At 37.3% G+C, this 19,692-nt stretch overlaps 1 protein-coding gene across 6 annotated transcripts in view; it reads right to left on the bottom strand.

The window, feature by feature from the left end:
• Nucleotides 1–19,692, bottom strand: part of LOC145686443 (coagulation factor IX-like) — a 237,622-nt gene that overhangs the window by 92,560 nt on the left and 125,370 nt on the right. Inside the window, exon 1 of one of the 6 annotated variants that reach the window (XM_081759752.1) lies at nt 19,433–19,564. The exons of the other annotated variants lie outside the window; for them this stretch is intronic. The gene's annotated coding sequence lies outside the window, so the exon portion shown is untranslated. Of the gene's footprint in view, nt 1–19,432; nt 19,565–19,692 lie in introns of those variants that run through there. 6 annotated transcript variants of the gene reach the window in all.

The raw sequence follows: 19,692 nt of genomic DNA, 5'->3' as shown, positions 1-19,692 counted from the left end.
GTGGGTCAGTGGTTCATGTTGGGTGGTGGGTCGGAGGGGTCATGGTGGGTAGTGGGTCAGACTGGGTGGTGGATCATGGGCGAGAGTGGGCGGTGGATCATGGGTGAGAGTGGGTCGCGGTGGGTGGTGGGTCAAGTTTTCATTGACCCATTTCATCTCTGATCAAATCCGTAAAAATCAAACCAAACAAAGAGCAATATTACTACTCAAAACGCTCAACATCTTAGCTATTCATGACAAACTATTGCATGATCCGAATAACTCTAGTGTATCCACAAACCATCACGTGTCATATTTTAACTAAATACGTCATGACTTTTCTGACAACCTGATACTTTTAATGTTGTTAAAACGCAAAGTTCATTGATCTCATCACTTATTCACTTATTCTCTTATGATCATCACAACCTTTAGGGTACGTCCCGTAGATATAGAAAGGTGAAATGTAGTATCCAGGCTTGGTGTAGCGTGCAAGTAAACCAATGAAAAGCAACAGGATAATATTTCCCTCCTCCAAACTATTTGAACTGCACTATAATCCTATATGTTGATAATGATTGTAAACTAGTACATTCTCAATATCTATGTATGTAAGGTTGAGTAAAATTTGTCGGATCCTCACATTCATGTCTGCGCATCATGAAACAACTGCAGATCATAATATGCACACAGCTTCTACGTTATATTCATCGCCATACGCATTCGATTGTGGTTTTCACGAAATAGTGCTGACTGCCAGGTATCTATTTACTTATGTCAGGATAGTACGTATATATGGGATTGGTACGACTGAAGTGTTAGATTGACGTGACACTTTTAAAGGCAAAGAAAGAAAGAGAAGAAAGAAAAATGACACTAAGATCAAAAAAGAAATAAAATCACAATACTTGGACAATCTAAATAGTTTCCGGTTGCAGTCACACATTTTCCTAACGCACGGTTAGTGAGTGGATTCTGTGACAAAAGATGATTTGAATCTGCGATGTGATGAAGTCCTCAACCGTACTTCATATCACTTTGTCCTAGGGAAGTTGTTCCATGACAAAAAGTGTTCGATATGCCAGGAAATGTGAGTCGTGGGAGACATGTCATATTGGAATTAAAGGAGAATGTACACCGTCCTTTAAGGGCCCAAACATTACGTGCAACGTGAGAATTGCTGGATACTATGACAATTCCTGGATACTTGGGGAAAAATTTGCTGGGCATGTCATGGAGTACAGAATTTTAACAATTTTCAGTGATGGTTTTGCCTGGCCTGAGGAACACGTGATAAATCACTCACATCGTGCGTGATTTATCATACGACCATGCCATAGACCATACCATAAACAACAATCTTTGTAGGTGGTGCGATGATTTTGGAAAGTGTTTTGGACGTTCTTCACAATTTAACGATTCTCCTGACTTTTACAATTGTGGTAGCAAATCTGTCTCTAGTCAGAAGTGACAATCCAATGTAGGAAATATTTCCAGTTTTTCTGGCACTGGAAGTGTACAGCTCCAGACTGTAAGCTTTGCTTCCTAGTGTTAGCTCATATAATCCCAACGCTTTTACCTCACAGGTTTTGCGAAACCTATGAACGACTGTGGTACGGTTTATGCTAATCCCTGTTGAATGAAAACTTTTTGCAGGGTCCACCATCACGTTGTTCTTGAGAAGATAAGCAGAATGTACTGTTTATCGATACCCGAAGAACTCAAATTTCAATATAGTGTCACGAAAATTTCATAAACCAACGGAGTTTGGTGCGTTCATTCATCACTTCTGCGTCAAATGCAGGAATTGTATGTTCTTCATGTTGCATTTTGATATGATCCTGTTTAACACTGAGTCTGAGAGGTTGGACATCAAAGACTATTTTCTAATCTTATACTGATGTTATGTTGTCATATCAACCCGACACATGTGTAAAGATCTTACAAGACGACTTACGGAAGTGTCACTCGCCAATTTGAATGAAACTTTGCATACTTGTAGAACATCGAAAAATAATCGACATGTATTTTTTTAAATCGGCAATGGTGCGGGTTTAAGGGTTGAAACCACCGTTTTAACGGTAGGGGTGCTCTTGAAGCATAGACAAAAACAATCATTTAATGTAGAAGAAAACATACTGCCGGGGAGGTTTTTAGAACAGCTGATGCACAATCTGACGTCAAAATTACAAACTTCAAATTCCGTATCCAAGAATTACAAAAATTATTCCGGTTTGAAATGCTTTGCACTTAGGCAAGAACGATCATAGTTTGCAGGGGTTACTGCGAGAAGGTTGTTGACCGATTTGAAACCCCTTTCTGTACGTATTTGAACGGGATGAGTGATTAAAGTGTGTCTCTGCCCCTCTCACTATTAGGGGTGCTTATTTAAAGTGAGTTCTCTCGCCTCTCACTATCCAGGATGCTATTTGAAAGTGAGTTCCCTCGCCTCCCACTATATTCCTTCTGAAAGCATCAAATTAGGGAAAATTAACAACGTTATAGTTTCAAGAGGGTTCTTCTCCCAGCGTCTAATGCAAAGTCCATTTTGTTATTTGATTTATGGAGTGATCACAATTTATCAAATTTTGAACCTATTTTAAGAACAAAAGAGTACCTAAAATAGAAACTCTTCCCGCGGGAACAACTGGTAGGATTCAGTCTGTTGATTTGTTCTTCTTTAGGCCGTGAAAAAACTTCTTGAGACATTTTTCGGACATTGTTCTTGTCTACAACTATAACATAAATTTACATCTCGTAATAATTTAGTAAAGATTCAATCAGTAATTGATAATCAGTTTTCTTCTCCCAGATTTGCAAATCTTATTAGAAAAATGCGTGGTTTAAAAGTGGTTATTTGGAAGAAAAACCGACTACGTTTGAAAATCCCGTAATATTTTGTTTCAAAGGTTCTGCAGCATTTTACGATTTGTTTACAGTTATTTCCGTAGTAAGTGTGTGTTGTGTAAACGATGTTTACAATTCACACACCTTTTTGCGGAATATCATTACTATAAAACGTTTTTTCAATAAATTCATAATTATAACAATTGAAGATATATGAAGTTCTGATGTAGTGAAAGGCGAGGGAACTCACTTTATATAAACACACCGACTAGTGAGGGGTGAAAGAACTCAATTTCAATAATCACCCCGAATAGTGAGAGACGAGGGGCTCATTGAAAATAAGCAACCCTACTAGTGACATGTGCAGAGTCTCACTTTAAATCAAGCATCCGTTAAAGTACGTACAGAAATCGGTGTGCAACCTTCTAGCAGTAACCCCTGTCAACTATGATCGCTCTTGCCTAAGTTCAGAGCATTTGAAACCAGAATGCTTTCTGTAATTGTAATCATCTTATTGGATCCGCCATTTTGAATTTTGTAATTTTGACGTTAGATTATGCATCAGCTGTTCTACTTCCCTGGCAGTATGTTTTCTTTTATATTAAATGGTTGTTTTCTGTCTATGCTTGGAGGCCACCCTTACCGTTTAAAGGGTGGTTTCTACCCTTAACCCGCACCATTGCCGAAATAAAAAAATACATGTCGATTATTATTCGATGTTCTACAAGTATGCAAAGTATCATTCGAATCGGTGAGTGACACTTCCGTAAGTCTCCTTGTTAGTAACATATTATTAAACATTAAATTAAGACATAAGAAAGTAAGCAATGAAGTAGTTGATTAATTATGTCGTAAATATAATATGGCAATAATAGAGATTTGCAAAAGAATCAATGAAGAACGAATTTGTTTTATGATACATAAATATTCTAGTCACAAATATTAAGTGTAAATCATTTTAGCAATTTTATTGAGGCATTATCTATTTGTATTGGAATTGGAAAATAAGAAAACTACAAAATTTAGATATAAATACGATGGGACTCAAACCAACTCTTACATTTTTATCTACGCTACGTCTTTTACATCTCCACCATGATCAATAATATCATTACCCTATCTAAGAAGAAAAAGGAACGGTAAAATATGGGTAGTTAATTTATTACAGTAATTTTCTCAGTTATATATGTAAAACAGGCCCAAACTAAGTAGCATACCTTTCATTCAAAACAGTCCCTTCTTTGATTCCCCGTGGCAAATTAAATATGACATATCCAAGATGTTTTCAGGAAGAGGAGGGGAAGGCTAATATATTTACAATGAATATTGAAGTCAGATAATATAGCAGATTTAGTACCCCTATGCTCAAAAAAATTGCGCGTATACTGTAACACAAGATTTTCCGCATTTGTTTCATTTTCCTTACGTTTATGAGTAAAATTCAGTTATTAGTATGTGGAGATAATAGAAAGTTATCCATCTAAGGAGATATTTCCAAAAAATAAAATAATAAAAATATAAGCAAAAAACAAAATAAGCTCATGTTTGTGTATGCTGACAATCATGCTTTCGAGAGATTTTTGGAGTAGCAGAGCATGATGCGAAAAGAAATTGACAATAGGCAGTGAACGAGCTGGCGGAAGGAACTGGAAAGGGGAGTAAAATATTGAATTTATTGGTTTAAACCTAATGTCTAGATTGTCTGCCAAATAAATTAGCTTCTGTAACAAAGATGTAGTATGAAAATATAGACTCAAACAGGAAAACTCTTATCTTGAGGTTCGAAGCGATACGCACCATGATTATGAGCATTATTAGTTAAGAAAAGAAAAACAGAAAGTAGTCTCCGTGGTTAGGTGGGTAGAGTGGCGGACTAGTAGTTCTTATACTATTCTGACACCAGATCGAATCCCATGCCATCCCATCCCATCCCATCCCATCTTTTTTTTTACAAAACATTATAGGAAGTGTATAATTTTGATGTTAATAAGAACTAAAACAATATAATAAGAAAATAGTATCTTTGGTAGTAACTTTTAATCGACAAGCTATTGTATAGCTTCTCTCATGAGCTTTTATTGAAAAAGAGCAATTTTGTCTGTAAAAAAGTGTGAAATATATATACGGACACAGATATCTTACAAGGCAGGGTACCCAGGTGTAACACGCCGATTGTGATAAGATTGCACAGACATAAAAAACATCGAAAAAGAAGGGACACGTATTTTTCATATTGGCCAACAAACACATTGAAACTCTCAAGTAGGGGCATAAAAATGGAGTCAAAATGAGATTATGTGGAATATAGCGAGAACGAGAAGACATATCGGAAAAGTTTAAATGTACTAAATACTATCCATAGTCGAGGCAAATCAATGAGGTAGAACGCACCCGTGAGAAGAGAGCAGAACATCTGAAAATGGACCAATCACGTGTACAACATTGTCACAATGTGTTACGGAAATAATCGAAAAGGGTGATAAGGAGCAGGAAGAAAGAAGAAACGAAATCAGAAAATACGTGTTTTTGTTTTGGGTGCATATGTTGCCCGTATGCGAAAGAGACGCAGATTTATCTCAATGCCCGAAGATGGGATAACACGCTGGAACGATGAAAACGCCGTTCATATAGACAGCCAGCGGGACAGCACTGCGCAGTGGGTTGCATATATCGCGTAATGAGTACAACGATGAGATGGATGTTGGAAATGAAAATGTGTGTAGGCAGTAGCGACACAAAAACAAAATTGTTACTATTACTGTTATGTTGTACGCATATTTTCGTAGTGATATAATGTTGCTGTTTATCTTACGTATGTGGACCACCTCTTATTACATCCTACTGTGCTATGAATTTTTGTTCCCATTACCCGATATATGCAACCAATTGCGCAGTACTGTCTCGCTGGCTGCCTATACGAACGGTGTTTGCATGTGCATTGAGATAAATCTTCGTTTTTTTTTCACATATGGGTGATGTATGCACCCAAAGCAAAAGCACGTATTTTCTGTTTTCGTTTCTTCTTTCTTCCTGCTCCTTATCAACCTTCTCGATCATTTCCGTAACACATTGTGACAATATTGTACACGTGATTGGTCCATTTCCGGATGTTCTGCTCTCTTCTCAAGAGTGCGTTCTACCTCATTGAATTGCGTTAACTATGGGCAGTATTTCGTACATTTAATCTTTTCCGATATCTCTCCTCGTTCTCGCTATATTCCACATAATCTCATTTTGACCCCATTTTATGCCCCTATTTGGCCCATTCAATGTGCTTGTTGGCCGATATAAAAATACGTGTCGCTTCTTTTTCAATGTTCTTTATGTCTGTGCAATCTTATCACAATCGGTGTGTTACACCAGGGTACCCTGCCTTGTTAGTACCAAGGCTGATTTATAGTGATGAAATGGACAAGTTTACCGTTATTAAAAAAGAGAGATATGGCAAATTATTGTAAGTTGTTTTTCTTTAGCTTTTCAGCATGTTAAAATATATTTTCTTTATGAGACTATACTTTATAAGGCAAGATGTGCGATCATACCCACAAATTTAGCTAAAGAGTGAAAGCTGATTTTTTGCACAAATATATTATAGGTTTAGTTGCGTGAATATTAGGGTCTCGCTTATCCGACCTTCGTTTATTCCACACACCGTACTATCCGACATATCATTGCAGGTAAAAAATTGCATCTATGTTCAAGAAGAACTGCAAGTTGTGGTCTTAGACTGTTTATTGATGGTCTGGACTCTATTGCCTAGCAAGTCCGTGTACAGCATGACTCATGTCTATCATTCAGTGCAGGCACGTATCCCGGTTTCCTTTTCAGAAGTGGCCCAACACGAATCCTCGTAAGCACGCAATTCTTATGTTTTAAAAATATCAATAAAATATCAATAATAATAATAATTCGTTGGGTTAAAATTTAAAAAAAACTTTAATGCATAACTCCTCGTAACAATTGATTGGTAGTCATGAAAAGATTTTTTTTTTTTTTTAGCAGGCAGGCTTGTTCGGTTTAGTCCGTTTCCGGAAACACCTTTGGACGCAGTGATGTTCTTCCGGGTTCATAAATCCAGGGCGCTTTTCTTCCTCGTAGCTTAAAAACTGGGTTTTGTATAGGTAAATGAATGGTTAATGAGACAAAACGCCAGGGACGTAGTGAAGGGGTGGGTTCTGGGGGCCCGGACCCCCAAATTCCTTCCAACTATTTTAACCTATGAAGGTGACTGCATAATACAATTAAATCTATGAATTTAATAGAAACACTTTGAAAACAGTGCAACGTAATGGATTAACAGGCGTTGAACCACCTTTGCCCTTAGAACAGATCTAATGCGATGTAAAATGGAGTTTTGAAGATAGTAAATTATAACAAGAAAATATCACATCGCCTCGCTTACAGTGCATCACTACGCTCCTTGAGAGATAATGTAGGCCGAAATCTGCACCGGATTCGTGCATCCTAGACGGATATTCTGATCCGTTGATTAGGCCGATGTCCAAGTCTATCCTGTTGTTCTTCAAACCATGCATCAACTGTTTGAGCTATGTGAATCGACCCATTATCATCTTAAAATATGGCGTTATTGCAACAACAACATCTAGAACATAAGATACACATGGTCCTATAGAATGACGTCATGATCAAAGGAAGTGACGTCACTGATAAGTGTCAGCACAGAATCCTTTGAAAAGCCTCAATAATGTGATCCTATAGTATCACAGAATCGTTTCACCTTTGGGCAGAGAGGCCGTAGTCGCTCAGTGATTAAGCGTTCATCTTTGGTGCGTGGGGTCCTTGGTTCGATACCAGCTCGCACCAAGCGAACTTTGTGGTGGACATACACCATGCGCATGGGCTTTCTCGGAGTTCTCCCGTTTTCTCCCACTTCCTTCATTCCACCATTTCATTCATTTTTCACCATCACCGTCTCCTTTAGCCTAGCTGGTATAACCGTGGGTCGTAAAACTTAAAGATTTCATTTCAAATAATTCCAACCCAAACAGTTGCAGGAAGTATGTAATTTCGAATAAAACAAACTACTCTATATAATTTTGAGTATTATTATTTTTTTTATAAAATTCTCGCGAACCTTACTTCTAAATCAAAGGGTAAGAAGACTAAATTCATTCTTTTATTATTATAAATTAATTTCAATTGAAGCAGTTGAAATACTTGGGAAAATTAGAAAGCCATACCCTATATTCCACTGTGCCACAACCGGTATAACACGGCACACTCGAGTGCCCAGCAAAATGAACAGTCTGACGCAAACTTTTACATATTATTTACAAGAATATTTGTCGAGTTTATTTTATTTATTATTATTATCAACGATTCTTCCACGGATCAGTTGCCTGTATACTGTCAAGAAAACAAGTTTCACATTGAGGGAATGAGTATAATTATTTACTTTAATAGTAATAGAAAGGTCTATTTGCTTGTATTTTCTACTGTGAATAACTGCGTCCGGTCTAGGAAGCTAGGACTAACAACAAAGGAACCCGATGTGCTGACCACACAGCACCCCAAAATCGAGAGTGCCACATTCCTCTTTTACGTCTTGGCACCCTAAGGGTTGTTGCCTTCAAAGAGAGAGAGAGAGGGAGAAATAATTTAAGTCCATTGTACTTACATGCTTAAATAAATACAGTAAATACGAACTGTTTCGTTTTATTATTATTATTATTATTGCTTATTATTATACATTTCTTAGGAAGTTGACTGCCATATATATGGAATTCCATACACATACAATATATTCCAATTTTGTTGTGTTCGTTCTATAGGTGGGTTTGTAATTAGATGCATATGGCGTAGAAGTCAAAATTTAATATCCACGCCACGTATATGCAAAACCATATACAAAGAAATTTATAAACAAAGACATTTATGGCGCTAAAACAAAGGACAGAAATAACAGATTACTGGCGGATTGTTGCCTGTGGTGCACAGATGATAACGGTTAACAGTTTTAAATTTAAACAAATAGAGTTTTAATTAAGCATGAATTTAACTTATCGCTTACAGTGAGGAAGGATCAGGAGTTCGCTAGAATCGTTACAATATCGAACCCCGTGAAATGCACTGCAAACCTGTCCGCAAGGCCCCGTAGTGTTCAACAGATATTGTGTGCTAATGTTCATTTCAGTGCAAACCTATATAGGCCTACGCACTTCAATACTCAACGAGGGTGCAGACTATCCATGATTTGCATATTAAACACTCTCACCGACTGTATTCTCCTAACATGTCTCCCGGCGATTGCAACATTTTTCGATATCTCAATCACTTCCTAGTAGGTTAGCTTTACCTAGAGACCACTGATTAACCTGGTATTGTATGTTTCACTTTTTACGTTTGCAGTTGACAGTCATCAGTTGGACATTTCACTCGCAAATACCTAATAATAACGTTTCTTCGCTACTTTCGTAATATTGTATTATTTCTTTGTATTATTGATTTGCTTGGTTAGGCTTGTTTAAACACTTTTTTCTTTGCACAGTTATATCACCTATACCTTAACGTTGGACAAAAATACACTAGCTCTTACCGGGAATCAAACCCAGAACCAATGCACTTGAACCAACGGGCTACAACAAGGCACATTTGAAGAGAAGTTTCGATTTTGTTCGGAAAATTGTGATTATGTGTAACATTTGAAATATATATTTAAGAATGGGTACGTATGAAACACACTGAATTTTCTCGCTCAAATTTCTTAAAACTGACTCGTGTTAGGCTGCAGCTATTACTAAAACATTTATTTGGGAAATGCAAATAAAATAATGTGTTTTGAAAAACTTTGTTCGAAGCAACTTAGGTCCAAAAATAAAGTACCCATTGGCCATATTTCCGTTAGAAATAACTTATGCCATATATTAGAATTATTAAGGAAATAATTGTGTGTCAACTATGAGCAAAAGCATCTAAGTAATCCCTGAGAAAATCGTCAAAAAATGTCAAGAGTCAAAAGCCAAGAATAAACTGACCCTTGTGGATCTTTTCAGGACAAACTAGTTATGCTATTTATGAAATAAGAACAAAATTGCCTGAGTCGTTCTCGACAGAATCGTAGAGTAATTCTTACTTCCAAATGTAATATACCACTTCTATATTTTTAGGATGGTGGAATTATACTGTATCGTTAGGTTATTTATGTAACATTTATTTATGAAATATGAACAAAATTGCATCAGGCGTTAATGGGAAAATCGTCGGAGATAAGCCCACCTTAAGAGTAAACTACCCCTTCTGAATGTTTACGTGACGAGCGAGTTGTGTCATATTGTCAGGTTATTAATGATATTTATTTATGAAATGTGATTGAGAAAATTGTTCAAAAAAAAAAAAAAAAAAAAAAAAACACATCCTATACAGTAAATTACACCTTATGCATTTTTTCAGAGCAATGATTCATACTACGGTGAAGGTTATATATATATGTGGTAGTAGGTAACTCCACCGACAAACTTTGGGAGGCGATTCCTTATGTGAAATGAAAGAAAACAGTTCTGATAAACATAGGTCGAAAAACGTGTCATGTCAGAGTTATGAACAGCCGAAAATCCGAAAAATCATGTTTCAAATCGCCCTGCCTTAGAAACTATAGAACTTATAACAAGCAGTTTAAGGAATCATACAGGAACTAGTATGCGAACTATCTAAATACCCATGTTTTACCACTCTCCGTTATCGGCGAAACGAACGCGTTATTAGTAGTTAAATAATAAAATTGTTCATCCTTCAGTAAACTACCCTTATTTTTAGGCGTCGGTGGATATAGGATTCGAAACGATAAAGTGTTATAAAAACTTCATGTGTAGAATTCGGTCCACATACGTACGTTGAACTGTATGGCCTCTATTTGAGTGCGTGTAAAATCGTGACGAACGGACAGACGAACAGATGGACATACATCGAAAAATCACTTTTTCGATATGTGGCGCCGTGAAACTTGAATTTATTGAAATCTCGAATTCGATTTTTTATCACTATCACTATAAATTTTTCTTTCGTCGCTCGAACGTGAAAACAAATAGGCCTACACTGACACGTTAGGTGATAAATTGTAATCCCCAAAATTTAATGAGTTACGTTTAATGTGTTGTTATGCTAGAAAAAAGCTTATGCCTGTTATATCGTTTTAACATCAGTTTTTCACGCTTGTGTATTATGTAAAAATATGGCTTGGATACATTCGTGTTCCAAATACATACATCTGTATAATTTAGTTTTGTTCAACAGCATTCTTTATTTCTTACACAGACTTATGATTGATTGTATTTCTTGCATTTGTGGATATGAAAAAGAGAGAGAGAGGGAGAAAGTCAATACTCTTAAAAGAAAAGAAAAAAAACAGCACACATAAACACACAAATGATAATTTGACATCAGTTTTTTGCTTTCTTCCTTTTTCTCATGATAAGCTATTCTGCTTCATTCGATGTATCGTCATGTTTGGTGCTAACAAAGGGAGACTGGAAAGACAGTGAAGGTCGCATATGTTCTTTTTCCTGTTTCTAACACACAAACCCGAAGTGAGTTTGTCTGTTGTTTAAGAACGGGCAGGAGAGAAGTAAACATACAAGACCAAAAAATGAAAACAATCGCTGTTACCAATAGTATTCAAATGCTAAATAAATACGTCGATTCAAGAATACTATCGATAAGTTATTTCCTTATTATGTTGTTTCGGTTCTTATGAACATCAAAATTATACACTTCCTATAATGTTTTGTAAAAAAAAAGCGGGGATGGCATGGGATTCGGTCTGGTGTGAAAATAGTATAAGAACTACTAGTCCGCCACTCTACCCACCTAACCACGGAGTCTACTTTCTGTTTGTTCTCCTTTTCTTAACTAATAATGCTCATAATCATGATGCGTATCGCTTCGAACCTTAAGATAAGAGTTTTACTGTTTGATTCTATATTTTCGTACGACATCTTGGTTACAGAAGCTAATTTATATTTGAAAGACAATCTAGACATTAAGTTTAAACCATTAAATTCAATATTTTACTCCATTTTCCAGTTACTTCCGCCAATAGGTTCACTACTTATTGTCAATTTCCCTTCGTATCATGCTCTGCTACTCCAAAAATTCCTCAAAAGCATGATTGCCAGCATACAAAAACCGGAGCTTATTTTGTTTTTTTCTTTCATTTTTATTATTTTATTATATATTTTTTGAAATATCTCCTTCGATGGATAGCTTTCAATTATCTCCACATACTAATAACTGAATTGTATTCATAAACGTAAGGAAAATGGAATAAATGCGAAAAATCGTGAGTTACAGTATACTCGCAATTTTTTTTGAGCATGTTGGTACATTAAGTAATTGTTTGCAAAGTGTAGATCAATTACAATGTATCTGGTGATGCTATTAACATATATTGCGAAGTATTAAAACAATTTAATCTACTATTATCAACAGGTAGATTGAGACTTATGTCAGTGTCATGTTGCTTACAAACCATGTTGTAATTACTACCTTTATCTCCTAGAATTCTTCTTTATATGAAACTGATTGATGTTGAGGACTTGTCTAAGTTGCTGGTTTAATACAGTGTAACAATTAATGGTTTACAATGAAAAAAGAAACAAAGTAAGTAAAACGTTGTAGTTACATGAAAACGTTGTGTAGAAGATCTTTGAATTATTATATCCTTGCAATATTAATTATTTAAGTCTCGTGAGATGTACAAGGTCTGTATGATAAGTAATGAGACTCGCCGCGCCGCGGCGCGCGTGTCGCTGGAGCGGGTTTGTCGGTGATGGAGGATGTAGGGGGGGGGGTCCGAGCAAAGCAACGCACCGCGCGTCAGTTGGCTCCGAGCCTTAGTGGAGCGCGGACAAGCCTTGGACAAAGCCCTTGTGAACATTCTTGTCACGGCGGAAAATCAACAAACATGGAGGGTTCCATCGAACAGCGTTATGCGATCAAATTTTGCGTTCGCCTGGGGAAAACGGCTACTCAGACGCTTTCTCTCATCACGGAGGCCTACAAAGAGGAAGCCCTATCCAAAGCCCAGGTGTTTCGTTGGCACAGTGCGTTCCGGAACGGCCGGGAAAGCGTTGAGGATCTGGAGAGGGCTGGACGCCCGACAACAGTGACTACGGACGAAACTGTGGCAAAAGTGAGGGATCTCCTGAACTCAGACCGTCGATTATCGTTGAGATTGATTGCTGATGAACTCGATATGAACCACACAACAGTGCACAAGATTGTGACGGAACAATTGGGAATGAGAAAAATCTGTGCGAAACTGGTGCCGCGAGTGTTGACTGACGAACAAAAGCAACGACGTGTTGATTGTTGTCAGGAACTGTTGAACCTCATGAACAGTGACCCTAACTTTGAAGATGACGTCATAACAGGTGACGAGTCGTGGGTGTTCCAGTACGACCCTGAAACGAAACGTCAAAGCGCGGAGTGGCACACTCCTGCGTCCCCGCGCCCCAAGAAGGCCAGAATGTCGAAGTCAAAGGTGAAAACAATGTTGATTGTTTTTTTTTTTGACAATGTGGGGGTGGTCCACAAGGAGTTTGTACCCCAAGGACAAGCCGTCAACGCCGCCTTCTACAAACAAGTCCTTGAGAGACTGCACAGGAGCGTCAAGCGGAAAAGACCGGCGATCGCTAGCCGGTGGAAGTTGCATCACGACAATGCCCCTGCCCACACCGCCTTCTTAGTGACCTCCTTTTTGACCCGGATTGGGGTGGAAGTCCTTCCACAACCACCCTACAGCCCAGATGTGAGCCCGGCCGACTTCTTCCTCTTCCCGAAGCTGAAGCCACGCTTGAAAGGAACCCGTTTTGCAGACGTCACAGCCATCCAAGCAGCCGTGACCACATTTCTAAAGGACATGCCGGCTGCTGACTTCCAGGGGGCGTTTGCAGCGTGGAAACATCGATTGCAGAAGTGCATCGACGCAAGAGGAGAGTACTTCGAAAGCTTTTAAGTCCCTGTACAGATCAGATCAATAAAACAATGTTTCCAGACCTGGTCTCATTACTTATCATACAAACCCTGTAGACTGATATCTTTGCAACTGTAGTGAACAAATAAGTGAAAACACATGACGAGTTACTTTACCTATAGCGTATGTAGTCTCACTCTGGCACGAATACTGGGATTGATATATGTCGCTTGTTCTCTCTGTATAATTTACTGGAAAAGAGGCAGAAACTGTAACGTCACACAGTATCAAATTGGACATGACCAGTTTAGCATATGGAATTGACTAAACCCAAAGGAAAACTATATCTGGGGCCCTATTCCATAACGTTGTAAGTCAACACAATGCAAAATCTGAGTTTTAGTTTGCGATAATAGGCGTATCAGTTAAAATTATTTTTTGAAAAATTTACTTTTTCGTTGTGCTTGGCAACTTTTGAAAAGACTGGTACGGAATTAGCCCTAGGTCCTGATTCTGAAGCTATGACATAAAGAACAAAAACGTATGGAAACGTAACTAATTCATAGTGGATTAAATTCACTTTCCGATATTTAGTTCGAAGAAACTTTTGTTTTTGAAATCAGAATTTATAAATATTCAATAACACAGCCCTCTCCCCCCGCCACACACAAAATAAAAAGAATAAAAATAAATAAATAAAAGTTCTGTTCACCGGCCCCCAGGGTAAGGATTCGACGTATTTTGTTACACAGAATCCAGGTTTCTCAACCCCAGGACGACTGACCGTGTCATTCTTTTTAGGGCGAAAAATTTGAGTGATTTTGCATACGGAGAACATACGTTTTTCGCCCATAAAAATGACGCGGTCCAACGTCCTGAGGTTTCGAAATTTGGATCTTGTGTAACAAATTACATCGAATCCATTCCCTGGGGTCCACTTTACAGAAATTTTCCTTTTTGGATAGCTGTGTTACGTGTATTCTCCCTATACAAAGTGGATCAAGTTTTTCTCGCCCATAACAAAACATCGACACGCTCAATCGTCCTGGGGTTTCGAAATTTCGATTCTTTGTAACAAATGGATCGAATCCACATCCTTTGGTCCCGTGCATAGAACTTTTTATTTCTTATGTATGTATGTATGTATGTATGTGTGTGTGTGTGTGTGTATGGCTGCGGCTGTTTAATGAAACTAATAAACTTGTCCTAGTATTCCAATCTAATGTACAATTTCATTTGAATTAGATTTTCAAAATATAAAGAAAACTTCTTATTCTTGACATTATGAATGAAATATCTTGAGCCTCAGTCCTATACAGACGTATAATATTTAGATATCTAACCATACAGACATACATACATACTTACTAATACTGTGCAAATGCTTACACCATAAACCCCAATAACAAAGCCATGCATTACAAGATAAACTCATAACAATGAGTACATAAAATTTAGATCCTTCAATGAAACAAATTTTGCTGAAAATACGTTATGTAAGCGTATATACTGTATGTGTATATATATACATATATACACGCGCAAATATACAACCACTACCATAAACAGGTTAATTGTGTGCAACGAGATGGAACAAGATAACTTTTTCACTGACAATTTGACATCTTATTACACATAAAGACGTAGTTTTATATGTGTTATTTATTAGTTACGTATAACTTTATCTAATAATGTGTGTAATGTGTATGTTGATTTCATGACATGATGAGTATAACTTTTCAAGTAGGACAGAGGAAAAGATGAGTGGAACTCTTTAAACTAAAAATGTATACTCTACCCTTATAACAAAAAAAGGTATAAGAAAAGAATACGGGCCACGATAGAAAAGGATGCGCTATTTCTTTCAACTAAATACACAGAAGGAAAAAAGAGCTGCAGAATCTTCAGCGCTTCTTATTGAATATCTCACTGAATCTGGAGCCTTCGCATAGATTGATTCATTGATTTACAGTTATATATTTTGTCAGCAGTTGTGCGATATATGGGACAACATATGCAGTTTAAAGTATAAAGGGACCCATACACTATCAGTTTAACTGAAGGAAAACCAGATCGTGACGTCGGAACTGAAGGAAAAACTCAAGGACTGAACAACGGTTATTTTCGACTGAACAAACGAACCGTCTTTTTATGTGATAATTGTGCTATTAACTGAAGGAAACACACAATCCAATGACATAGTTTCAGTTTAGATCCTGCCATCATGGCAGCTAGTGAAAGTGACACATTGTTTTCTTTTATGGAAGCATACCTTGTTCATCTCAAAGTTTGGGACATGCAACATGTGCTTTATGGGAATAGGTATAAAAGTGGGGAGGAGTATGATGTGTTACTTACAAAATTAGGAGAGTTGTAACCTCAGGCGACACGTGATACTCTTATTAAAAAAATAAACCCTACAGTCGGCATTGAGGAAGGAACCGGGTAAAGTGAATCAATCCAAGAAATCGGGAACTGGAGGTCAGAAATTGTACGTTCTAAAGCTTTGGTATTTCAAGGAACTTACCTCCTTGTTCACAGAGGTGCACTCCATAGAATATCTGATGAAACTGAAGCAGTTGAACTGAAGAAACGGAATGACTGAACTTGATTAATTGACGGTACTCCACACACTATCAGTTCAGTTCATCGTACGATCGGTTCAGTTTCTAGCTCAGTTCGACTGAACAGTTTAAACTGATAGTGTATGGACCCTTTAAGGGTTATAAACAATGGTGCTATTCAACCGGTTCGCTAGATCCTGTTATTAGAATATTTCGAGAAATGAAATCTTTGAGTTTAACGTCCCACGGTTATGCCGGTTAGGCTAAAGGAGACGGTGATTATGATAAATGAATGAAATGGTGGAATGAAGTAAGTGGGAGGAAACGGGAGAACCCCGAGAAAACCCACGCACACGGTGTTTGTCCACCACAAAGTTCACTTGGCGGGAGTAGGTTTTGAACCCGAGACCCCTAGCACCAGAGGTGAACGCTCTACCACTGAGCCACCGCGGCCCCTAGAATATTTCGAGGTCACAAAATAATTTGTTAGGTTATATGCAGACATAACAGTAAATTTTACCCAGTTACATCCAGAAACAGTAAATTTTAGTCTATCTATCTTTGTTTTTAGAACTTCTTACAGCTACAAGGTTAAACATATCAATTTTCCGAACAAGGTATAAGTGCTTATTTCTTAATTTCAAATGCTCAAATGCCAAGAATGAGAACTGGGACCACATAATTGTGGTAGTGAAACGCATACGTACCATTATCAACAATTGTCAATCCATTGCTGGATTAAGGTCTTTCCAATACTTTTGGACAGTCGCGTATACAGAAATTTTCAATGGGGGGGGGGGGGTGAAATTTTTTGGGCAAAACTAAATACAACATAGACCTATTTTGTGTTGAACATGAATCCAGATATGCAAGTATGGCTATTACACACACACACACACACATACACACACACACACACACACACACACACATTATATATACTGTATTATACGTGCAGGAGAAAAGTGCCAAGAACAGAGAGAGACAAATTCGAGTGGAGGTTTAAAGTGTTCTGGTGCAGTAACATATTCGCTTGTTAAAAGTGTTTGTTGGTGTGTGTGAGTGTGTATTGGGGGAGGGGGGAGGTGAAGAGGGATGGATCATTCTGTTGCAGACATGCTTCCTTTTGTTCATCATTTCGATAAGAGACGTTCGGTAACAATTGTGTGAGTTTTTCTCTTATCACTTCACGTACATTAAAAAAGAACCCTTCGCACTCAATGGGGAGGGGGGGCTGGAGCCGAGTGAGCCCCTTCGTAAATACACCACTGTTTTTGACAACCATTTATCTTGGAAAATTCGTTTCCAACATATTGCAGTGTTACCTAATTTCGTCACACCACGTTGTGGTAAGATGTTGCGTTAGGTCTCTACTCACTTGTAGTATTCAATAAAAAAAAATGCTTTTGTCTACCTTATGTGGTTTGTTTCCTAAGAGAGCTATATCTATCTACCTATCTATCCATCTACTATCTGTCTCTCTCTCGCTCTCACTATCTATCTATCTATTTACTACCTATATAAGCAGATAGATAACCGGTTGTTAAAAGTAGAATAGCATCACTGGCTATAAATAAAAAAAACATATACTGTATATTACTTGGTAAAAATACATTAATCTTTATACACGCATATTTATATTAATAATTAATTGCACCACTTAATTAGGATCACGTCTATGAGATTCTCCTTGTTCTCCTTGTCGATTATCTGTTGTAACGTAGCTCTATTACAATCTTGTAAAAACATATCTTTCTAAGAAAATAATATTTTTGTCCCCGCGCCTCTAAACCTACGAAAATGGCGTTACGTTTCTCTGGTTCTCATGCGACGATACGTATGCGTATGTTACATACATTAGCTGTATGTTATATACTTCCTTCTGTATGTGAGATAATGATCGCCTATATACAGTTCTTTCTTTCATACGGAAACTAACATTACATATAGATGGAAAACTTATATTGAAAATGTTATAAAACATAAGTTTTCTCTCGTGCAGGTACAGGATGTTACCTATAGTAGTAAGTTAAGTCAAAAACTACAGGATTTACGCATGTAACCTACGTTTTACGTATGTCATATACGCTTTTGTTGTTTGTGTATGGTGGACCCATCCACATTTCAGTAGTTAATCTGAGAGGAGAACGTTTGATACAAGTCAAAGCCTTAAGAAAGATCATATTTCAATTTCATTTACATAGGAGTTTTTTCTTTAGTTTTTCATGTGGTTAAACTATTCTATGCTTTATTTACACATTCATATTCGTGTCGTATTACATGGAGTAGGGAAGTTTTATCTGGAAGTAGGCTGCCACGAACGTCGAGAAGCTTAAACAGAAGGGCAGTTGCTCTCTGCATCCCAGGGCGTCATTTAGGGGGGCAGGAGAGGGAAATTACCCCCCAAAGTTTGACTAATATATACTTTAATCGATTGTCTAGTAATATACTAGTACAAAACGTGAAAGTCTTATATCGGTGGTGCTCTTGCCTCCCTCAAGCAAAACCTGAAATGACGCCCCTGCTGAATACCACAAGTTACGCTACTGGTTATCCATCTCTTCATGATTACGTGTTCTACTACTACTGACTAGTACTGTCCACGAACCGAGATAAAAAAAACATTCTTTGAATCTCTGGCTAACACTAGTGCACTCAAATTTTAATAGATCTCAAACACTGATTTTGTTAAATGATTCATAATAAAATCTATAAATTCATGAAGTGATTGTACGAACAGAATGAATAACATTTAAGTTATTACAAATATACTTCAATAATAAGTATGGTTTAAATATTGTGGTTCTTTCGTGACGCAGAAAGATTCTGATAATTTCTGGATGAAATTAAGAAGAAACCTATGTCACAAATTTTGGACATAAATTTACAAAACAAGCTAAAAAACAATTTAGAACAGGCGGTTATGTCCTTTAGGCTGCTAGAGATGGATGATTATGGAAAGTGAATGTTTGCGAAATTAAATATCTCTATTCTCCCACCCGAGATCGAACTTGGGACCACGTGCACCAAAGGTACACTCACCAGTAGACCGTGTGAACGGCTTTAAGATCTAGTTTTACATAAAATAGCTCTTCAAAAACTTTGTACTTACAACGGTTTCCACCTAAAATACTGCTGACCCCGATGTCATGATTCTACTTATTTCATTTATTTAATGCTCTCAAATGATCCACATATCTTCTTCCTATGGTACTCTATAATACATGGAAATTGTAGCCTGATTTTTTTTTAACTGATCATAAGCTTTGTTATACTTAAACCTTGCCGCAAACTTTGTTGTGTTGCTTCGTAGCAAAATAGAGATATGGAAGCTCTTAGGTAACATCAGCTAGGTTTAACGTTAAACAATAC

Source organism: Thermobia domestica, chromosome 5, assembly GCF_964235325.1.
Source record: "Thermobia domestica chromosome 5, izTheDome1.hap1.1, whole genome shotgun sequence".
In the NCBI taxonomy this organism is placed as follows: Eukaryota; Metazoa; Arthropoda; class Insecta; order Zygentoma; family Lepismatidae; genus Thermobia; species Thermobia domestica.
Note: the sequence above shows the minus strand (reverse complement) of the source record. Positions and strands in the feature narration are given on the sequence as shown.